The sequence below is a fragment of the Pundamilia nyererei genome, unplaced genomic scaffold (genome assembly GCF_000239375.1).
Source record: "Pundamilia nyererei isolate P.nyererei 1_Seehausen unplaced genomic scaffold, PunNye1.0 scaffold00101, whole genome shotgun sequence".
NCBI classification, from domain to species: domain Eukaryota; kingdom Metazoa; phylum Chordata; class Actinopteri; order Cichliformes; family Cichlidae; genus Pundamilia; species Pundamilia nyererei.
In genome coordinates, this window is record NW_005187502.1 from 1,254,620 (window position 1) to 1,279,959 (window position 25,340).

The following is a 25,340-nucleotide window of genomic DNA, read 5'->3' on the forward strand; positions in this document are numbered from 1 at the left end:
GTGTGTGTGTGTGTGGAGGGCTCAGTGGGATATTTCTCTTTTTGTGTGTGTTACCTGAACATCCTTTCAGCAGGGGTTAACATGCATATTAAGCATGGTGCTCAAATACATAGGAATGTTTCAGCAATGCCTGATTGGAGACAGGGGGACTTGGGCCACTCAAAGTGTTTCATACCAATTATTGTAACACAAAATGATTCAGACTTAGCAGTTTTCATACTTCTGTGCAGTCTACAGCAGACATAGAGAGAACAAACCCATCCCTTTCATGGGAAGAGTACTAAAAGGACAGAATGACTGATTACACGTTGTTTCTTGACTCATATTTGATCTCCTGTAATATTAAACCTGATCACTTAATAGGGTTGGCAGTCATAAAATGAGCACAGTACATGTTGGGCAAAGACTCGAGTCTTTGCAACCCAAAGACTCGGGTCTTTGCCCAGTTGAGCTGAACAGTTGCTTGACTCAGGAACCAATGCAATGTTTTTTGTAAAAATAAATCTCCACATTAGACATGCTATAAATGCATTACAGGCACTAAAAGCACAATTGTTTTAACTGAGTGCTGCAGTTATTAAAAGCAGCATCAGGAACAGATAATTATTCACAGTACAACATAATTAACTCCAAATTCACTGCTGTTGAGAAAATGACATGACATTGGGATTTTGCACACTGGAGATGAATTTCAGTGCAGCCATTAGCAGGACGGCCGTCATTAGAGGAGCACAGGGCAGTAGTGCTGGTAGTACTGGGACTGCCCAGCAGAGGGGGAGAAACCATAATGAGGGCTGAACACAATGTTGTGTGTGTGTGTGTGTGTGCGTGTGTGTGTGTGTGTGTGTGTGTGTTGTGATGTATTTTAAAGCTAAGGAGAAAGTCTGCTCTAACAGTGACACCTTAGAAACTTTAAAAATCTGATGACAAAAAACATTTAGTTAAGAAAAAACGAAAAAGCAAATTTTCTTGTTTTAAAATGACAATTATTAAAATCTTTACAGCACAAAGTTTATGTGTGAACTGGTAACATATTTTACATGAGACAAAATATTTTGTGAGAGTGTGTTTGTTTTGTTGTTGTTTTGTGTTTAGAAAGCCATATGTCTAACATCACTGATAGCAGCTAGTGTATTTGTATTTGTTTAACATTGCGTAGTCCCGATAAGTAAAGCAGCTCTTCTTTTGACTCCTCTGCATTTTTTCCATAGCCTGTGCGTTTATAATAATTCGCAGAATTCTTGTCCTAGCATGCACAGCCTTTATAAGCATAAACACATTAGGATGCAGGTAGTTTACAACTAATGAATAAGGAGCGTAAATTAAAGTTTTCATCTATACACACTTACAATCATGTTACCATAGCATAGCCACAGGTCACCGTTATGCAGGTACAAAAAAACAAACACGTCGGCAAATATTCTTACATAAATATCATTAAAACACAAAACAGAACATCCATGTGTCACTTTATGAACGTGTTAAACATCCTAGAGTACAAATGGCTGTCTATAGTGCGAAGGAGAAGGAGAAAAAAGATCTCCTCCTAAAATAAAACAGATATTTAACTTGGCTCATGGTAGCTTTCAGTGTCTGATGGTAATGATATTATAAAATGACGACTAGACAAACCCCATAAATAACTGTGCTGTGTGGCGTCCAGACAGATAGAAAGCTGGGACATGTTGGTTATGGCATTGTTGCATTGTATTGAAGCAGGATTGCACACACAACCCTAAAGCTCGTGCCACAATCCCACTGAAAAGCACAAAATCTAAAAACCAGAGAGTTTTTTGTTTTTCTTTTTTTAAATCTGAATTTCGTATCGTTTACATCTTTTTTTTTTTTTTCTGGAACGGAGCAACAGCCTGCTTTTAGAGTGGGAATTTCCTTCCATTATATTCTGTTTAGCTAAGCTAAAAATATTCACCAGGGCTTGTACTTTATGGCAGTGTTTTCTATAAAAGTTTTACTTGCACTGTGAATGATCTTATTTAGCACCAAGCTATGGGCTTCGGAAGCCAAATCAGCAACATCAGGAAATCCCACACTGTGTAAAAATATGAAATCTAGACTAATGTTACACACTGAAATAACACTCATTTTCTTTCAACTGAAACAGCATTTGAGGTATTGTTACGGCTAAATACCAAAGGACAGGCATGCAGCAAAATACGTTCCTTGAATATCATCTGTCTGAATGATGCTGTGCACATAAACAGATAACTGGGCCCACTGAGTGAGGCAGGGTAATTGCTCAAGTCAAGCGGTCGGAGGTATTCACAGCCAGTCTGGGCCATTGTCATTCTGTCCTCTTTTTCTTTTCCTTCCATGTTTTGACACATTAATATTCACCATATGCCCCGTCAGACCTATCACGAGTGCATTTCATTTTTATGCTTCTGCGGTGTGGGCAAACGATGCATGCAGCTGCTGCCGTCAGACAGCTCTTTCCCCCTGTGCACTTGGCTCGCATGTGCAACCAAACAGGCCTGTGTCAGAAACCAGGAATCCACGAGCCGAGTCTACCACTTCAATAAACATCTCCCTGCAAAGCACCATTTTAAATGGGAGCGACCTACACTTCATTTCATCTGACATCCCTTTTGTCGCTGAGTGTGCCTTGATGTGATTGAACAAAACAGACAGGTGGAATTATGTGAAAGGAAAATATCCCATTATAAGTTCTGGTGCACATCCATGGCTAAATATTATTTTCCTTGAAATGCAATTGTGGAGAGTTTGTGGAAATTTGTATGCTGATTCAGGTCAACATCAAGATTCTTGTACAGACAGCAGGAAAAGATCTAGTATGTCTGTGGCTCAGTTCAATTCACTGTTTTTGGATGAAATCCATGAGAGGAAGGAAACACTGTTGTGCAGAGTGAACTTCTAATACCTTGAGATACTTGACCAGTTGAATACTGGACTTGCCAGTATTCATAGGGCAGGTCTGTGTTAGTCTCTGGATGGCGAAATGCCTGCTCTTCTTCCTCTTCACTCTCAGTGAAGCTCTCACTGGAAAGTTCCAGCTTCGGACTAAAGATTACAACACCAAACGTTTGGGACAGACAATAGAGATAAATAGAGGGATGGAATATAAGATCATAAAATCTCTTGTCTGGTGTTTTAAGCAGGAAATAAAGCTGGTTATCCCACACAAGAAGATCCATTAAAGACCGAAATTCAAGTCTTCACAGAATTTAAGTAGCAGGAAAATAAAATTGGAGTCAATATCATGAGGGGAATGGAGCCGTTATCATACAGAGTCAAAGTTCTTGCTGTATACTGATGCAAACAGAAATGCAGATGGTGTTTTAAAGCTGCATGGGCCACTTGGATGAATGTATCATGAAAATACGGCACTGTAGAGCAATGAAATCTGGTACACATTCAAATGGGCCCACTGAGAGGCAGTTCCCAGGTACATGCAAATAGCATTTCCAGGGGAGCGTATTATCAGACGGGGCTGGCTGATAGATGGGGTTTTTTCCACTACACAGTATGATAAACACTGAACAAGACCTTCCTGTGGCTGTCAGGCCTACACTGATGTGAGGTGATGAGTGTGACTGAGTGAACGCACCCCGGAGTCTTTATTGCATGTAAAGAAAATGATGATCAGCAAAGATTGATGTCAGTGACTTAATGATTTATTACACTTGCAGTTTGTATACAGACAACATTCAAGTATGGAGATGGCTTATGTGCTGTACCTGCCAAAAGCCAAACAAGGAAAAACCTTTTACTTAGCTTCTTGTTCAGAACAATTTTAGCAGCTGACAGTTTTTAAAGCAGAAGTCACAAATGGTGAAAAACATCCAGTTAATTCAGTTTTCACTGGGTGGGGTGGGGAGGGGGGATATGACTATATAACAAACTGTGTCAATATTGAAATAGCAAACGGATGGTTAATAAGTCAAAATTCTTTAACTTAGACCACATGTAATATTAATGCATCTAAGTGTAGAATGAAGTCACAATAAAAATTCGGCCAAGATTTTAGATTTTTAAAAGAATCTCATCTTTACCAATTTGGGCCAAGCTTTAGTGTTTTAACTGACTAGAATGTTTTAATATACAGAGGAGTTCATGACCAACTTAGAGAGAAATGCCCTTCTCTTGCAGCCTGTTATCTAAGAAATGTTATCTAAGACCTGCAGAGCCAGAGATGTAACTCTTGGGTAGTCACCTGCTGTTGTTGTTGCATCAAGGATGGCAGTCTGGTTTCTTACTTGGTAAGTCACGTTGCATTAGACAATTATAAGAGAGCTGTGCTGTTCATGGGTCACTTTATAACTCCATTCGTAATTGTAATTACCCTCAATCAGAAATTACATGTGTTATTCCTTTTTGTTACCATGGCAACGGGTGTACTTACATTTGTTTCATTTTGTTGCCTGTACTTCTGACCTATTTGGTTTTAATTAGACGTACAATCAGAACTTCTACGGTTCTAACCTTTACTGAGTTTAATTTGCCCCAGCTGCAGAGCAAAAACGAATCCTTATAGTTTCAGAAAAAAGGAAGTTTCTGGTGTCCAGGTAAAGAAGATGCAGAAAACTCTGCTTTCATTTTGGTCATGGCTTTTCTGTCTCAGAATGTTCTTCTCCTCTCCAGAACTCTTATGGCATTTACTTTCCTGTGTTTTACTGTAATGCTGTGAAATAAGAGACATTATGGCTGCTTCTATTTTAGCAATGGTTAGTTTTCAACATAATCTTTATTTAACAATTCAAAAAAGACCTCAGCAGATTTTTTTTTTAGCCAGTGAGACACGTTTATCTTGATTGTATTTTCAAACTAATCTCTAAGCTCTTTGTTTTTAATTAGACATACAATCAGATTCCTTGCACTTCTAACCTCTACTGAGTTTAATTTACCACAGCTGCAGTGCAAGAAGGAACCTCTATAGGTTCTGACAAAACACAACTATCTTACCGTGTCTAGGAGGACATGTGTGCAGGTGAAGAAGACACAGAGAATTTTGTTTTCATCTTATTCTTGGCCCCTTGTCCTAGACTCTTTTATCCTCTTCAGAGCTCTTACGGCCTTTATTTTCCTCTGTTTTACTGTAATGATGTAAAATAAGAGTCATTATGCCTGCTTCTATTTTGAAAATGGTTATTTTTCTAACATAATCATTATTTAACAATTCGAGACAGGGCTCAGCAGACTTTTTTTTTCTTTTTCTTTTTTTTTTTAGCAATTGAGATACTTTTATCTTGAGCCAGTTTCTCCTCAAATGGGTACAGTTATCACAAGGTACAGCTGCAACAGCTCAGCCCTTGCTAGATCTATTTATCAATCAAAGACCATATGTGATAGATCTTTTGGGGATATTTTTTCTCATACTTTTTCCCAAGTTTTGCATCTGTAATTGAGCAGAAAGGGTTTCTATTATATGGAGAATTTATTAACTCTGACTATTGTGTAATGAGGAATATTTGCACTTGCCCTTAAATTTATAAACCATATAACCATCTCTTTATAATGTGTGACTGCTGGCAGATGCACTAAGCACATGTGTTGAAGGCCTGGCATCACAGTCATCTAAAGTTCATCTGCGATTCAAGAAGAATTTCTGCAATGCAACAAAAATTCAGGACACTTCTTACGTGAGGAATTATCACATACCCACATGTAGAAAAGACACTAAGTCCACTCCATCGTGGACATGGTTCATATATCTTCTCGCGGTCTACCCTGTAGAGTGTACGCTGTAGTTTCTCATGCACATTCTTTTCCTGTTGCACGTAAGACCTCTGGGGTTGGCCTTGTTCCTCTCCATCAACTGATTCCACATGCTGAATCTTTTGTGTTGATAGTTCTTGAACTGCAGAATCCTGCTGGTAAGGGGGAAAGCCAGAAGCTGAAGACTGAGTGTAAATACCTCTTCCAATTTGCAACAGAATGAGCAAAATCTGATTGTGAAGTGCTTTGTAATCTGGCTGTAAATTTGTCAAGTTTATGCTTATTAAAACAAAAATAGCTATTCTGATTAATCTGTTTCGCATTTATTTCACTTTTTATCAGTCAATGTGGTGTATTTTCCACTTACGCTTTGCAATGATTTGTCTCATTATCGGAAAGTCATCGCATATCTATGTCAGACAAAGAATTGCTCATGCTACTCAGAAGGCGAATACTGGAAAACCCTACATGTGGCAAATAAAAACATGAAATTCACATAAAAGCCCCTTCTCAATCCTATGCAGACTTGAAAAAATCTTTATTTTCTCAATATTATTCTTTATTGAGGTATTGAAATAAAATAACAAACTCTCATTGCTTTGCACAGAAGAGGTCTCTCTTGGTTAAATGGCTGAACAATGTCAAGAAGTTCATTGTTTCTCGACATTCACCTAAAACCTTACAGCTTGGCTCAGGCTAAGTAACGCCTTTGTGTCACTGTTATTCAGGTAAAGTTTTCAAGGTCTTTATACCAAACTTTACAACCTACACACAAACGCCAGTAAGACACATATGAAAGGTTTGCAGGCATGAGAGTTTTTAATCACAGACACCTGCTTTTGCAGAAGTAGCTCAGTCTGTCATTGGCTGTTAGGAGCTCGAGATTTTTAAGGGCAGGGGAAAAGAATTAAAACGTATTTCTTTGGGTTGTGTTCATGCACAAACTGGAGCCAAGTTGCCTGATCACTTTTCCAAAGACTTGTTTTTCATAAAACACAAAATGACCTTCTATTGGAAACATAAGTCAATACACCCAACCACAGACCCACATCCTGACTTTATTAGACTAACCAACTTTCTTTAATTCCATTATATGTGAAATGGACAAAGTCCATTTGCTTACACAGAAGGGAACACTCGACATTTCTTAACATGCTGCAGTAAAAAAAAACCTTAAACCAGTACAGGTCCATAGACAAATGCTAAGCAGGGCTGACGCCTGAAATCTGAAGTTAAAAAAATATTTTTATAGCATGTAACATTACACCATTAGGACTTTTCAAGTTTCTTCATTTGTCGCTTTCATAAAGCAACCGACTACTAAAACCTAAACCCCAAATGTTTACATGTGTTTGGGGCAGATTTGTATCTAATTACTTTATCCATACTGATGGAAAATCAGCAGGGCAACAAATTGTGAAGCCAGTGGCCATAAAACATCTGTCAGTGTGAGAATTCCAGCAGCTGCTGGTGAATGGTTATGGCAGTGAGGCAGTCTGTATTAATTTCAGGATGTGAATAACAAAAACAATTGACAACCCAGGGATTTTGTGTTTTTCAGTAAGCATCTTGTGCATGCATACACACAGCATGTTCCATTTCCAATCACGCTGTGATGTCAAAATGAATCCGCAACACTGAACAGAGAAGGCTAGTCTGCTTCCTCCCTGCGTTGCAGCCACCATCTCCGTTGGCTGCCGCAGCTCATTTGATTGAGGCTGTCCAATCTAATAGAACTGTTAAAAAAGACCTGCTTCCTCAGACTGAAAATGAGCAGATATGTTTGGAGATTAGGTGTTGTTATCTTTGGCTATCGTCTTTTGGGTTTGGGCTCCATTCTGCAATCAGGGAACTGAGGCGGAGCAGTGGAAGACTGTGTTCCTGACTGTTGCTTTCTCAAATTAAAACTGCAATGGGCCAGACTGACAAGAAGGACTACAATTATTCACTATCTTGTATGGATGATATAGATTTGATTGATGTTGCCAGCAATAAGTCAAATGGATTTCAATGTGATGCATTCTAGCCGCATCACATGAAAAGGTTTAGCTGAAGTAGTTACAGGACACTGCATGCTGCACATATCAAAGGAGTTAAAGAATCCAAGAGAAAAAAGACCTTGACAGTGATTTGTGCCTCCACACACTTATTCACAGCTATTTATACGGCTGTTGTCCATCATTTTTAGATCGTTCAGACTAAAGGCATCATTCTTCACAGAGCACTCATGAAACATAAAAGCCTGAATATGTGTATATAACTTTCTTTGTTATAGATTTTTTTTCTTTCACACAGGTCAGCCCCATACTTCTTATTGGTTTATTGTAGTCATCATAAACCCTATGATGGGTTTCGTAGAACACTTTAGATCTTTACATTGCCTACTGTATGAAAACATACAGACATCACCACTATGTCACAAATATGAAGAAACTACTTTTAAAGGGAAAGCTATGAAGACTAAAACTATCTAAATGATTGATATTTTGAGTCTTACCTAATACGTGTAGAATTTAACTTATATTTTCATTTCAACACAAAAGAAAGTATGACTGTTCAGAAAAGTGACTGGTACACTGAATATATAGTTCTTCTCTTAAAGGCAAAAATGCACTTTAGCCCCCCAAAATATCACACTTTGACAATCAGCTAAAATAGCTGAGGGAACACCACGCTGGTGTAAACTGAGAGTAAGTGCAGATCCTAGACTGATTAGCAAAGTCTGGTTTTGAGACCTCAGAGAGGAGTCAAGCATTGTCACATCACTGTCTTTGTGACTTCAAAAAACTGAATGTGGCAAACCCTGGTGGGATGTGACAAACTAAGGGACACTGCAGGCTCATCCCATAACCACCCAAACACACTGTAGTCATATCCAAAAGCAGACCCTGCTTTGTCGTTTATTTGGACTCTAACAATAATTGTAATTTACAAAATGAACATCATATTTTATTCAGTAAGAGGTGAAACTACCAGTTAAGACCATAAATACATCAGAAAAGTGTTCGGTGAGGTCATAAATTGAGAAAGCAAAAGAATGTTTTCCCATAGATTTCCTGGCTTGTAGAAGAGCTGCCTCCTGCTGGCTGCTAGAAACAATGCAGATCTAAGACACTTCCACATTAGATCACTTTTCAAACTTGTGTTTAAAACTGTGTCCATTTTTTGGGATACTGCGCCGATGTAGCCTAGAAATCTACAAACATGAACAGCTGTTTAATGGTAATGGCAATGCAGTGTATCAGAGTAAGTAACCATCTGCTTCCAGTGCTAATATTTACGATAAGAGCAACAGAGTCTGTTGGAAATTTAAAGAATTTGGCAGGTATTTGTTCTTGAAACAAAGTACTGAAAAAGAGAAGAATTTTGACGTGAATGTGATGCAAGATGAAAACCAAAGAGAATGAGAAAGTGAGCTTAGCCTGATGGGACTTTGTTCCAGTCCAACAAATACATCTTTTCACTGGATAAATAAAAGGCTGAAGGTTCTGATACGCATTGCCTTCTTTCACCATAGTTTCTGCTTTTCTTCATCTCCTTGTTCTCCTTATTTCCCCTCACAGTTTCACAGTAGATTGTTGCCCTGGGTGTGGTTTTGTCTCTTCCTGTTAAACAGTAGTTCTTTCTCCCCACTATCACCGACTTCTTGTTTATGGGAGATTTTTTGATTGTTGGACTTTTCTCTCTAGTATTGTAGGCTTTTTGTCATAAATATAATACACCTTGAAAAGCCTGTTGTTAGTTTTATATAAATGATATTGAACAGAATTGTGCTAAAGTCAGTGCAGATATTTGGATTATCCATATGAATACCATTAATGTCTGTAAAGTGTTTTGAGGGAATCCGTCCAACAGTCGTTGGGAAATTTAGAAAGAGGTGGTGGACAACAAACATCCACCACATCCGCAGAGCCATGCTGCCAGTGTGTAGTATTTCTACGAAGCAATACTAATATTAGTATTAATAACTGGTAATGACAGTTCGAAGCATGAGATGTAAAGCAAACATCCAAATAAATCCCGACATTAAAAATTAAAAATTATTCAAAGAAACGTTTTGTTTTGTTAAAATGACTTCAGCTTTCATCTCAAATATAGTTTACATGTATCACAGTGCTGCAAAACCACACTATAAATACATTTACATGTCAATTCTGTTTGATCTTTTGTAAATGCTATTACTCATACTGATCTACTTTTGATTCTTGCTTTGAAAAGCTGTGCAAATACTATTGTTCTTAATTACACTCATACTTTATTTGGATAAGAATGACAGCCAACAAACAAAAAACTAGACAGTGATGAAATACCTCAAACAGACCTGATATCCATGCAAAGCAGACAGTAAGCAGTAAGTGCTTTTCAAAGGACCTGATGAGCTTGTGATGATGCCACATTTTCCAACAAACATCAGCTCAAGCAAGAAAAAATATGTTTTTAAATGATTAACAGATTTTCGAGAGCAGATGGAGTCCATTATTGAGGCGATTTGTTATGTCGTCAAATTTCTAAAGCAGGAAATAGCACTACTGAATAAATCACACAGATTTCAATGTCTGGAAATGAGCAAGTGTGTGTGTGTGTGTGTGTGTGTGTGTGTGTGTGTGTGTGTGTGTGTGTGAGTGTGAAGGGGGTAGGTGGTGGGAGGGATGTGGCTCTGCTGTTTTGATGTTGGAACAGGGAGGAGGTCAATTCAGAAATTTTTCAACACAGTAACAACCAGACACTAGCTCACTAGCGTGGAAGAGCACAGACGCTGATTACACAATCCGAACTCTGTTTACGAATATGAGTCACACAGCATCAGAAATCAAATCGAAGTATTAGAGAGAAGGAGCTTGTTCATAAGACAAAGAGGCGTTTCAGCACCCACACATTTTTGCTTTGAGAGTTATTATTCACAGCTAAAATAAAAAGACAAGCCTTAATGTGTTGATGTTAATTGCTTATATTCCACTCCACCTGGTTGTTTGTGTTCTCAGCAAAGTGTGGAGATCTGCTCTTCAGAAGTGTTACCAGGTCTTTGTAAGTATCACTTGTTCACTCATATCCATGCTCCTGCCCCTGCTGTTTTATGCCCTGTGAAAACAAAGTGAAAAACAGCTTCATTAATTCTAAAAACCACAATTTTAATGTGGCCCACATGGAATAGCTAAGGCTAGAAGCTCCAAGTATCTGAAAGCAGAGGAAGTGTAAAATCATACAAGTTGCTGAATTCGGTTATGACAAAGCTCCTCTTTGAGGTTTCATTTGCATCAATGTCACCCTTTCAGTTTCAGAGTGGACTTTTTTCAACTTGTGTGAACCATTTTCAGTTGAAGAAACAGTAATAGGAGTCTTAAAGTTTGTCAGCTAAGTCACTGGTGGAGTGAAAGGTGTTGTGGCATGTAAAATCCTCAAATAGAAAAGAGTGCAAAGCATGAAAGAAGCTCTCTTTACAATAACGGGATAAGAGGGAGTTGCATTGTGGGAGGCCAATAAGTCAATATTTTCACCAGACAGGGTACTGTGCAAGACTCCTGTGTGCGAGAGTCTCCAGTTTCTTCATATTTTGCTAGGACATAGGAAATCTATGTAACTTGTGCAAACATACATGGAAGTACATTATTTAAGATGTCTATACACTCACTTTTATACCTCTCTGCCTCCATAATGACATCTCTCACCTTCCTAACTTTTCTGAATGTGGTGTGTCGAGCTGCCTACCAATACACAAAACAAAACACAATTACTCAAAAATGGCCAGGTATAAGAACTAGACTAAAATGACCAAAGAAGCAGCCAATGTCCAAAGAAAAACTTTAAAAGGGCTGGAGAAGTACTCCTCAAGGCCACTCTAAACAAACACAAGTCTGACTTCTTGGTAATAATAATGAAAATTTTAAAAAGTCAGGGATGGAGCAAGACTTTGCACATTGATCTGTTTATAACAGATATAGTTCCAGCATCCAAATACAGTGAAAAGTTTTTTTGTTGTCTTGAGCAATTCAATATATTTTAAAATGTCTTAATTCTGTCTTAATCAGTTCTTACAGAATAGCCTTGTCTGAAGATGCAGCATAGCACAGTGCTTCATATCTGATTATACTTTTGCACTGTGCTTTATTGCAATATGCTGCCTCTTCCAGCTGGAACAATGTACAGAGGGACTTAAAAATGTCAGAAGAGATTACTGGTGGTGTCAGTTTTTAATGGTGTGGAAAATAGCACTTGTGTTGAATGCATCTGCTTCTTTATTGTCTTTGCTTTGTTCTGGTAGTTTTAGAAACTGCTTATACATCCCAACTTAATATTGTCTAAGCTCTTTTGTTATGTGTCACACACATTGTTTGTTTGTTGCTATAATAATGTAGTTTCTGCAGTCTTGTCTTAAACTCACTAAAATATTTCTGCTTAGATCAAAGGAAAGTCTAATAATAATAGAGCATTAAAGTTTGTGGACAATTTCTGTTTAAATACAACCCAATCACAGAATTTTTACTTGACTTCTAAAATGAGTTAAATAGAAGACAACTGAAGAACTGAGACAAAGATTTTATAAATTACAGTTTTTTTAAATCCAGAAAAAAAATCCAGTGTTTGCAGAAGGAAAATTAGCAAATTTAAAGATAAAATTTGAATTATCAATTGCAATAAATGGGATGACAAACAGGTGTCAGTGATCACCCTGTTTTGATGATGACAGTCTGTGTATGAATGGAAGAAACTGAAGCCCATCTTCTATTGCACAGAAGTGGTTAACAGACCAAGGTTATTTAAACAGTGGGGGTTTTGGTAGACTGGGAGGTAAAAATGGAAGCCAGAGTAACTTCTAAATGGCTAAAGATCTCTTTAACTCTGGCCAGTGTCCATGTGTCCATAATCAGGAGAACACTAAACAACAATGGTTTGTATTTCATGACCACAAGAAGAAAGCGACTTCACCCCAATGAGAAACTGTAGTTTCTGAAAGGTCACATGGACAAGCCAGAAGACATCTGGAACAATGCAAAGCCAAAATAGATCCTGCTGGTTTAAATGAAAATCATTCTGTTCCATGAAAGGAAAACACTGCACTGCAATGAATGACTTTCACTGTAACTGTGAAATATGGTGGAAGTATCAAAGTTTGGATCTTCTGAATTGCATCAGTGATTTCTAATGGAAAATTTTAAGACAGTTCCCCTTGAAGAGGGGGTCAAGCATCTAGGCACTAATCCCATCTTGCCAGAGAATAGTCAAAGAAGGATGAAGAAAATGTTTTGTATTTTGTCAAAGTATTGATCTTTAACCAACAGAAATGATGTGGAAACACTTCAAGAAGCTGATTTTTTTTTCTTTAGGTCACGAGCAGTTGTCTAAGCATTTCACTGCATATCGTACTGTGTATGACTGTGTACGTGACAAATACAATTTGAATTTGATATAACACCCCCCACCCCGCACCACCCCCCAATCAACATCCTGGAGTTACAGCTGCACTTTCATTCCTCCAAGCTGATGTGAAAGACTGACCAACAGTCACTGAAGGCAAATAATTTAAAGGTTTTGTGTTATTTGTGTAATTGGTTTCCTTGCTTTCTGGCTTTGTGTGAAAATGTGACTATGTTGTAGGTTTGGATAGAAATATAAAAGATCAAAATGTGGATCACAATGCCTTTAAACCTAGTTTTAGCACATTGTGCCAGCTGTGCTGCACTGTCACAGGGCTCAATCACAAGGTAGCAAATCTCACCCTGCACCTGTCAAGATGGTGCACCACAGCCCCACCCCCACCAAAAATGAATAAATAAATAAATAGATGAATAAAAATCAACAGGAAAATAACTCCTACTACTCGTACTAAATTGTTTAAGGTATGAAGGGCAGCATGATATCATTTCACAACAGATTTGTCCCCAAGGAAGGAAGGAAAAGGAAAAGGTGAAATCATCACGTGTTTGGTCTGCTAAAGAGGAGAAGGAGAACAGCACGAGCCCAAGGCTGAGCCATGGTTTTACTTGTAATATAAATCATTCACTAAAAAACTAAGCCACGTAGTGACAACATCATCTTTCAAAGCTGATTTGGAGAGTACTTTTTTTTTGGAAGTAGAGGGTGTCACTTTAACCAGAGAACACAGGACATAGACTGCATTTATCACTTGGTGTGTGATAAATGCTGCTGAATGCTTTTATGAGCATGATAAATCCGCTGCAATGAAGCAAATAGCGTGACTGAAAAATGACTTGCAAAACTGGAATCTAACAGATACACCTATATTGCCCATATTCACTTGTTTGCCTTCACATGCATATGAAGTTGAGTGACCCCCTATTCTTAATCCATATGGTTTAATATATCTGTCCACTCTTTGGAACAACAACAGATTCAGTTTTTCTGAGAAGGCCTTCCACAAAGCTTAGGAGTTTTTATGAGAATTTTTGGCCATTCTTCCAGAAGTATATTTGTGAGATCAGACATTGATGGCCTGACTGAGAGTTTATGCTCTAATTTCTTCCAAAGGTGTTCTGTCAGATTGAGGTCAGCACTCTGTGCAGGCCAGTCAAGTTCTTCCACACCAAACTCACTCATCCATGTCTTTATGGAGCTTGCTTTGTGCACAGGTAGCCATGTTGGAACAGGAATGGGCCAACCCCAAACTGTACCCACAAAATTGGGAGCATGAAATTGTCCAAAATGTTTTGGTATACTGAAGCATAAGAGTTCCTTTTATGAATCCTCCCTTCCCTCAAACTGTACACTTGGCACAATTCAGTAAGACAAGTACTGATCTCCCAGTAACCGCTGAACCCAGACTTATCTATCAAATCGCCAGTCACTTGATTTGTGCCAGATATTGCATTTTCACTGTTCTAGAGTCCAGTGGGGAAATTCTTTACACCACTGCATCAACATGTGCTTGGATGCATCTGTTCAGCCATAGAAACCCATTCCATGTCGCTCTCTAAGCACTGTTCTTGAAGTAAATGGAAGACCACATATGGTTTTGGAGGTCTTTAGTGATTGACTCTGCAGAAAGTTGGTGACTTTTGCGCATTATGTGCCTCAGCATTCTCTGACCATACTCTGGGATTTTACATGCCCTGCAACTTCATGGGTGAGTTGTTGTCATTCCCAATCGCTTCCAGTTTGTTATAATACCAATCACAGTTGACTATCCACATATAGCATCCAGTAGCATGCTGGAAAAGACTGAGCAACACATTCTTTCACAGACTGCTTTGCAGAAGCAGTCTGCATGCCTAGGTGCTTTATTCTTACCCTAAAACGCAGATGGGAAAAAAAATCTGAGGTATTGTCATCACCCCATCAGACCAGTGGTTGGGCTAAGCGGACACCCAATTTTGTGGATGTGATAACTCAAGAACGAAGCCATGTAGGTGTTTGAAATTGATACCACAAATGTATCTATTAAAAATCTTGGATGAGTTTGAATCTCAATGATGATGCTAATAGAAGTATAAAAATGTAATGAATTAATATAATGAAAAACTGAATGAATTAGAGGAAGTGGCTGACATCCAGAAATCCTACCAGTGGCTGGACAAAGCTGGACTGAAAGACAGCACAGAGGCAAAGCTTGGGGAGTGGCTCCAGCAGATCCCAGGAACAACATCTGAGATCTCTCTCCAGAAGAGCGCAGTCCTAGGAACAGCAAAGATACTGCATGGGAACCTCAAGCTCCCAGGCTGCTGGTAGAAGACCCAAGCTTGAAGCATAAAAGACTGCACGCAGGGGTGAGAGGGTAATTTATATATTTAAATATGTTTTTACATAGTCTGTGTAATAACTGATTACAAATATCAAATATTTCTTTAAGAAGGTTTTCAAGGATCTGTTTGTCCACGTTTTGGAACAACAGAAACAGTTTGACCTTGACCCCCAAGTCGTTGGCTAGGCCTTCCTCCTTTCTGTCTACCACACTTACTGCATCAGCACGGGCTTCTCTCTCCAGGCCAAAGGCAAAGCTCCTACCAAGAATCCTAACCACGAGCTCTCTGTTTTCTGACAACACAAGAGGTGAGTTGGATTCATTTTAATCTATCAAAACAGCTGGTCTTGAATGTACTCTGTTTTTTCTTACAAGCTAAGCTAATATTATCTCTCCATAACAAATCCACTGGCAGTATGAAATAAGTATTACTATATTCATCATGTATCCATCTGTCAAAGAAATATATATTACTTTATCTCTTCTTGGCAGTGGCCCTAAAGTAAATGCATATCTGTAAAGAATTACCAATGGCGGCATAATTGGATGGCTGTACAGAGTAACAAGGAGGACAAACAAATTAAGTCTGTGGGTTATGGAGGAATGCTGGTGGTTGGACTGCTTAGGATGCAAATTGGACTCAAATTTACCTTCTAGACATGCCCGAACCTCCGCCAACTTCTTATCATCTGCCAGATGAAGCAGTTTAGAGAGCTGGCTGAAGCTGCGTACATAAACAGTCGGTGGAGAGAGCTGCAGGAGTGGATGGCCCTCACTATCTCTTTCGTGGGACTGAACATCTGAGTCACTGAGTAGGAAATAAAACAAAAAAGAAACTTTAATTGCCTGAAATGCTTAATGGAGATCTGAGTCTTTGTTTTTGTACTTTTCCAGGTTCATACTATGAGACACAAAGGAAACCACAAACTTAAAGTAGAGCAGACATTCTGATGAAATACAGTGGAACATTCTCAATCTTACTGAAGCTGAAAAACAATTAATTACAGTCCACATGCAGCTTTGAGTATGTCTAAGGTAAAAACATTTGGAGACCATGGTGACAGCAAATCCTGCACAGACACATAATACTGAGAGCCAGCCAGCTGCCCGCTTCATGATTAGACCAACCTGATGTCGTAGTCTGTTTTGAAATCAGACGCCACTAAAGTGGTACTCCACTGGAGTGGCTCCTCAAACACATGTTCAGCTTCCTGTGGGTGTTGGGAACTAAAGCGCTCCACAAAGTGCAGGATTTCTTTCAACAAGGACTCATTCATTGGTGTGGATGCCAGTTTGCCAGTACTAAAGCTGGCCATGGTCCACTGGGCAGCCCTGGTCAATGATATCCCCATCGCTGTGTCTGGGATACTCTAAAACTTAACATTAACAGCATGTGGTTCTTAAAGATTCAGCATGGCTCTTCGTTTCCGAGTTTGGAGCCCCATGTCGACCTTCATTAAAAAAAACATAAAGGTCAGTTGTTTCATATTCAAACCTTTACTGTCAATCGGTGTTCTTGGACTTTTAATACACACTTTAATTTTCTCCTGCCTCACTTTTCATGAGCATCTCAAAGTCCTCCATAGCTTGTTAGTTCAGGACAAAGCAGCAAGGCTGCTAACGGAAATATCCGGCGGTCACATATTAAACCTTGCTTCCCTTCACTGTGAAATTCAGAATCTACTTTAAAATTCTACCCTCAGCATAAAAACATAGAGCTCTACATGGACAGGCTTATATAGCAGAGCTTTTAAGACCTCGTGGATGCAGGCAGCCTCGCCAACCAGGGTCTTCTCGCTCTAAACAATTAATCTGATTAGAAATATATCATGTGAACTATATCACTGTCATATTGGGGGCGATTGTGGCTCAAGAGTTGGGAGTTCGCCTTGTAATTGGAAGGTTGCCGGTTCGAACCCCAGCTTGGACAGTCTCGGTCACTGTGTCCTTGGGCAAGACACTTCACCCGTTGCCTACTGGTGGTGGTCAGAGGGCCCGGTGGCGCCAGTGTCCAGCAGCCTCGCCTCTGTCAGTGCGCCCCAGGGTGGCTGTGGCTACAATGTAGCTTGCCATCACCAGTGTGTGAATGTGTGTGTGAATGGGTGGATGACTGAATGTAGTGTGAAGCGCTTTGGGGTCCTTAGGGACTAGTAAGACGCTATACAAATACAGGCCATTTACCATATTTAAAAGGGAACTGAAGTCTTTACATGTTCAGACTGTGTGGATTTTGGTTCCTTTCAAGCCATCTTTCTCCTGATTGACGTTCCCCTATAAAGGTTTGATCTTTATGTGCATAGTCAACTGTGATTGGTATCATAACAGCTTCATTTAGATGTCCATATTAGGAATGTGGCCTTTGATATTTAGAAAGCCAAGAGTAGAAAAATGTCCTAACCTGGGTATTTAGTGCAGTTTGAAGTCTGAGTTTTTGCCTTACATACATTGACGTCGTTATTTGAAACTTTGCTGGTGATAATAGACTGGCCACGAGGGCTCATTCAAAACAAATAAAGGCATGTTTTTGTTTTGACACAGTTTACTCTGCCTCTTTTTTTTTTTTTTTTGCACTATACTGGTAAACACGATGGCAAACGAGCTAAGTCAAAACTTACCAAATCCAAACTAAGGACAGCTTTGCATATCTATGTGTGCGTGTGTGTGTGTGTGTGTGTGTGTGTGTACATTATCAGCAGTGGTACTTTACCTGTGTCAAGTCTAACTTTACAGTTAGACTTGCAATTGTGAGAGACTCTAAAATGTCAAGTCAAATGTTGTCACAATAATAAAAAAAACCCTGCATGCTTTCCTTTTTAGAGTGTCCACATGACCGCATATTTGAGAGCCTATTTCCTCTCTCAGTACTGGTTTGGCACTGTACTGCAGGCAAACACTGGGTAGTGAAAACATTCTATTTGAGAGGATATGCTGTATTTAGGCACAGCAAATAAGTTCACGCAATTCACTCAAAGTTATTAATATGCCTGTCAATGCAGGTATGTGAAGTCTGATAAAATACTACCTTTGTATGTGTAGACTGACAGTGCCTCTGCTGTTCTTGTCAAATTTTAAAGCACCCCAGGCATTTTTTTCCATTGCCTGGGGTGCTTTATTTGTGATTCATAGGTGGGCAATTATCTGTCTTTGGGAACAAATTGTGTCTTCATTGTCAGACAGGTAGCCAACCAGCATGTCTACAGCCTTTGTGCAATGCCTACCTAAATAAAGTGGAATTATTTTTACACCATTGGGGTGAGTTGAATTGAACAAATCACTCTGAGTCTCTCAGGAGAAGAGAGCCTCAGAGTGCATCAAGAGAGAGGATTCTCACTGTTGTTGTTGTTGTTGTTGTTGTGGATTTATGATTTGCTGCCCTCCAGGTATCACATTTGGAAGTGTTTTTAATTTAGACAGCTTGTACATTAAAAACACTTCCAATGTTGCTTGAGTTAGAGAGTTGGTTCAGGCAATGAAGCTCAGACACCAACTCTGACATTAACCACATGCAACTGTATGTAAGGCAGTAAGAAGAAAAAAATCTAGTGAAGACGGATGGAAGACTAAAAGAAAACAGTGAAGGAAAAAGAAGGATAAATGAGGGTCTTAATACTCAGGGTCTCATTAACTTGCCTAATTGCTGTTCCTTAAAGGGGATTAAATGAAATGTTCCCCACAGCCTGGGTCTTTTACAAAGTAAAACAAATATACACTGTGCTCAGAAGCACCTGCTCACTCTTAGATCTTCTCAGACTAAAACCTAATACAGCATAATAAACACAACTGCTCTCTGAGCTTTTTCTTTGCAGAGTGAGTTGAGTTACTGATTGGACTGCATGGAAACACACTGACGACACACTAAGAAAGTCAAAGTTGTGTCTGTACACACTGACATCGTGATTGCATCCGCTCACTGTTCGTCCAGCCGCCACAACACTCCATTAACACCCAGATTAAACATACACTAAGGTTGTGCATGCGTAACAAGAGTGATGATGTGGAGGTGCACAGACTCCTTCCTGCTCCTGCTCCTGGTTTGAAAAGAGCTGGAAAAGCGTGTCTCCTGTATTTCTTTCTTTCTTTGTTTTTCAGGCAAGAGCTCTGATGTTTTTACAGGCATCTTGTCAAATCCAGTTGAGCGCAGCTTATAGCTGTGCGGTTAAAGCAGGAAAGGAAAAGGGTGACACTGGTCATTGTAATGAGCACCTGCGAGATGTGTCTCACTAATTCATGTGAGTTTCTGAAATAGAAAACAGTTTAAGGGACTCTAAGAAGAAGCTGTGACCACATCCCCAACTTGTAAAAAGCTCCAGAAGCCTGTCTGTTTTTTCCCATAATCCTCTGTGTTTTTAGGCATGGAGAACAGCGGGCAAGTGCTTTTAAATTGGATTCAGCATGGGTGACTTATGATTGATAGGAAGCTTGAAGACATGTCATATAATTTTTTCCCCCAAGGAACAGTTCATGGCACATATGTACTACTCTATTGAGCAGCCTTGCTCTGGTTATCTTGTTTGAATATGACAGACAATGGTGAGGTCATTTGGTGGCTATAAGAACTGCCTGACTTATTAACTGTTTAAATAGGCACTAGTGCAAGAGGCCAATGGAAAGATGCATTAGTCCCCCATTACATTGTAAAGAACAGTGATAGAAGCAAACAGAGCACTGCCAAAGAAAATTGAACATAATTATGCCTCAGCACACACAGAGATTTTACCCGCATTAAACAATCATATTGTGATGTTACAATAGACCGAAATAAAGGTAATTCAGGCAAAACCAACCAACACAGGCCTACGATGGGAAGGACTTTAGTTGCCTTCCCATGTGCCCCCTATGCCTCCTAAAATGGTGTTGTCAAGTCCATGCAACCTTGGCAAATTATGGGTCAAACAGAGGTATCTTATCAACTTTTTTTCTGGGAAAAACAGTGTTAGAATCCTCAGTGTACAACTTTTACAAAATTAAATAATATAATAATATGCACAGACAGTGCATATTTATCTTGTGCTATTTATAGATGAGAAACAATGCATTTTAGAAGTTTTGAAAAACCAACTCCTGTTATATTTTTCACAGTGGTTCTCTCAACTGCCTATAGTATAGTAATAGTATAGTTATAATCTGCTTTTTTCCCTTTATTTTCCAAGCTCCATTACTTCCATGTTAATTTTGTTTTTTATTGTGGCAGTGCAGCCATATTGCCCAATGAATAAATGGAACCAGTATATTTGCTGAAACATCAAATAATTGTAACTCACCAAATATTCAAATAAATTTAATAGGCCCCCTTTGACTGCCCCCTATCCCTGTGAATTCCCATTTTCAGAAATCCTGGAAACACCCCTGAACCATGTGAGGTAAGCGTTGGAGTCATAACAATCACTACATGAAAATGATCAAAAATCTGTTCCAAACGAATCTCAGCAAACATAATCCGATACTGCTGAGAAATTGTATTTTTTTGAAACTATGTCATTGCTTGAGCTTCTTATGGACATAAACCTGCAATTGTGGCTTCCAAATACTGTGTACAGTATGTATTTCAAGTGGCTATCGCTTAGTGCCAGTGCTTTCTTTGGAATGAACAGACTCTTGTCAAATATAGAAGTAATACAAGATTTATGACCATAGGCTTTATGGGGAAAACCAATGACAAAGTCTACATCTACATGACTTAAAGCATATATTGTATATTTAGGTTGCAATTCTGCAAGGCGACACTTGGCTCCTCTAGGAATTCATTGAGGGACTTTACTCAAACTTTTATGTATTTCCAAAGAGGCTGAATGAGCGTATGCAACCACAAAACATATCTTTGAGAAAATCATATCACCCTGAACTAGAATATTCTCAGACCCACTGACTGGCTGATGGGTATGTAGTGTTTGCTTTAAATGTGCACGTTGTCATTTAATGTAAAAATAGTAGGACAAATATGAGGCCATGTTAACATCATGGATGTCATGAGCATAGTTTTGTGCTGTGCAAAACAGATCACGAGTACTGTTTGGATTTCAATTTTATAATTATAGAATTTCAATCATTTTCTTATATATGTGACCTATATTAAACACTACTGGACATACTTAACATTTAGTCTTGCACGTTGTAAGCTTGTAAGCATGTTGTAAAATACATATCCATGGTATTTTCTGTGAACTAGCCATATATGAAGTGTTTCATGCCAAGTAGCTAGGTGAAGCTCCAAGCAAACTCCCTGCAGCAGATTTTGGGTATCCTGGGCGAATACTGCAACCTTATCTGCTCTCACATTTCTCTCATGTTCCTGAAAAGTGAGTCATTTTACAATGCATCTGAAAAATATTTACATTTTCCACATTTTGTCATGTTACAGCCTCATTCGAAACGGGATTAAATTCATTTGCACATCAAAATTCTGCACACAACACCCCATAATAATAATTAAAAATAATAATGTTTTCCAGAAATAAACTGTATTTTAACTGCAGTTAGTACAATCCACATAACCGGCCAACGCAAAACACTTTCACCTTCTAGCTGGAAAACTGGCTGTGTTTCTCAAAGATCCAGCGTTGCCCGTAGCTCAGCTACTCTGTTAAGTAGCACACTATTGGTTGATCAGCAACAGGTGAGTGTGATTGCTCTACAGGTGTATGGCTCCAAGATGGGAAACACTCTCTGGCTTGATGTTGCAGAGAAACGCGAATGCCGCCACAGACACATACAAACATGTACAGTAGGAAACGAGATGCCAAGAGAGAAGGACATCAAACACAACATAGACATGGCAGGTCGACCGCCGAGGACTAGCGGACTTGGTCTTCTGCTACTGTAGTTCATCTGCTTTAAGTTCCAGTGTTTCTGAGCAACTGAACATATAGCCATTCTCTTCTGACATCAGACAACAGCATTTTTTTCAACTGATATTAAGTTAAGTTATATTAAATTATAATCCCAAAACCCTATTCCAGTAAACTAAAACAATTAACATTGAATTATGAGCCTCTCTGCCAGAGTACCACTAATTAGTTTATGTTATAATTAAGTTGTATAAATTCACAGAAAAAAATGCAGTTAATCAAATGTCCAGATCAGTGGGCTAATTGCAGCTATCTGATTCAGCCAGTTATTAATCTGGTCTCGGCAGTGGTGGCTATGTGTGCTATATACTAATCACTTGGAGATTAAGCTGTCCCAGTCCAAGTTTGTCTGGTTATCTTTGTTGCATGCCTTTTATCCTCTACCTTGTTTCTGTCTGTCTGCTAAGGTAATAGCCAAAATGCTCCAAAAAAGGCCTTTTTTAAATTAAGTTTTAAAAAACCCCCCAAAAAAAACCCTGAAAAACGAACAAAAAAACTAATATAATGGTTTTCTTTTGTGTAGTTCATGTGAGGTTATGTTGCCCCCACCTTGACCTGTTCATAAACTCCTATGAGTAACCTTGAGCTGCCAAAATCCATTTTGTTGGACTGATTGCCTCTTTTTGCCTGCAGATAGCAGCTGCTTCTACTCTTTTAAAATGTTCAGAACACTTAAATAGAAACACAGATCTTCACTCTTCCTTTCCTACTCCCTTTGCCTCCTTGCTCCTCTGTTCCCCTCACTTCATCTTTTATACTATAATTATCATTTTGAGACAGCAGTCTAAGAGACCATCATTGTTTGGCATTGCCACACTTGTTAATGCTTGGGGATCTAATCATTATACAATTTGACTTTTGCATTATAGACATCAGAGGACATTTGTTCTGTCCCTCTGCTGTGTTTGAAAGATGGGAAGTTTGAGGTGTTGAAAAAGAGAAAATAGGCTAGGCAAGAGGTAATAAAATGACCGAAGGGTAGAGTGAAGGAGTGGTCGGCTTGTTTTTGGGAAGAAGAACACGTTGAGGAAAACTTAGACGTGAACTGAGATGAAGATAGATGTTGAATGGAAAATGTAAACGCAAAAGGTGAGGAGAGGAATAAAAGGAGCGACAACAGACAAAGAGGGCAACTTATTTAACATTGGTCTCCTGTCCTCCCATCATTAGAGGAGGTGCTGCTTGAGACCTTTATGTTGGTACGCTTCCAGTGTTGGCGCCACCAGGCCACGAAAAGAAAAATATGAACTTCTTGTGAACAGACAGAATTTAAAGAAGACTTTGCCTGGAGACAACTCTGTTGTTCATCACATCATTTATTCTGAGCCCAGAATAAATGTTGGCCTTTGTAATTTTCCTTTTAACTTTTATTTAATTTTTCTGAAACTATCCATCTGATCTAACTTAAAACTTTCAATTCTGACCCCTTAGTACAAATCAGCATTGACTTCCATACAGTCTGATCAAAGGGTAGTCTATGGGTTTATTTTGTTTGAATACAATTATTTTTAGATGGTGAGCCACTTCTGGATTGTGTGGACTGTATGCTTTGGTTACATTAACCCCTTAGCAGTCCTACAAATTTACAATTAGTCCCCTAAACCATCCAATGTACCGTGGGCGGTACGTCCGACTGCTAACAGGTTAAAAAGTGAACCAGTGCACTAATTTCGGGTGGGTGCACTTTGATTTAGGTTTGCTTCAATGAAATTGCTGTTTTTGTCCATCTAGATCAGTAGTGACTAGTAAGCATGACTAGTCGGATCATAAGCATTGACTGTCGTTCCACAGAGATAGTGCTTAGATTTCTGCCCTAATTGTTACGGTTTCAACTTCTCAGATCAAAGAATCCACTTTCATGGCTGCAGCTGCAATGTTAAGCCAGAAAAACCACACTCAGGGAGGGGCAGGCATTCGCCATGACCAGTTGAGGGAGAGGGGAAAGAGAAAAGAGCGAGAGAGAGAGAATAAAAGACACACTATGGGAGGAAAAGCCTGAATTTGATAATTACTATTGATAAAATACAGTGATCTACAGTGCACTAACGTTTGTGAAGAAGAACAGCTCAGTGCATCACGGGAGGCCCAAGGCAGTCCAAGCCTATTCCAAAATAACAAAAGTGTCCCTTTGCTGTAGTAACATGGACAAAGCAGCAGGTCAGCCTGGGAATGGGGAGAGTCTCAGTGAGCTGACTCTTATCTCTGCGGACGGTGGAGGGAAAGCCGAGGCGGTGGATATGAAGTCCCTTACCAAGGGGTGTACCGACTCCATCAACCAGGGAAAACCTAAGATACATCCATGCAACTGGCAATTCACTTCCTTCCGGTCGTGAAGGGTAGCTCCAACCACTCACTGCATAGTGATTCCACAGTCTGGATTATTTCCTCTAGGAGCTCATCGGAGGGATTGAGTGTCACTGGGTCACTCAACCCCATGGTCAGACTGACACACTGAAGACACAACACTAACCTACATAGTAGGGAAGACACCGACATGGGAGGAACGTAAATAGGGAAACATAGACTTAAACAGAACTAACTGAAGTCTTCCAACATAATAATAACCCAAAACATACGTCACTCCTGGCAAAGAACTATCTCCAGACTGAGATGCACAAAGCCCTGAGTTAAATTTCATTGAAAATCTGTGGGGTGAACTGAAGACCAAGGTCCATCAAATCAGGAGGAGCTTGACATTTTGTCAAAGAAGAATGGATTGGGAATGCTCAAAGGGATACACAGTTGGCTATTTCCATCAGGGTGATTGAGTCTGGTTGTTTTTATCTTTTATGATTTTTCTAATACTCTATTGCTATTATACTACAGGGTGGGCCATTTATATGGATACACCATAATAACATGGGAACGGTTGGTGATATTTAAGTCCTGTTTGTGGCACATTAGTATATGTGAGGGGGAAAACTCCTCAAGATGGGTGGTGACCATGGTGGCCATTTAGAAGTCGGCCATCTGGATACAACTTTTGTTTTTTTCAATAGGAAGAGGGCCATGTGACACATCAAACTTATTGGTAATGTCACAAGAAAAACAATGGTGTGCTTGGTTTCAATGTAACTTTATTCTTTCATGAGTTATTTACAAGTTTT

The 25,340-nt window shown here is 39.2% G+C and overlaps 1 pseudogene; it reads right to left on the reverse strand.

The window, feature by feature from the left end:
- Nucleotides 1-16,740, reverse strand: part of LOC102213301 (armadillo repeat-containing protein 4-like) — a 23,160-nt pseudogene extending 6,420 nt beyond the window's left edge.
- Between the last annotated feature and the right edge of the window lie 8,600 nt (nt 16,741-25,340).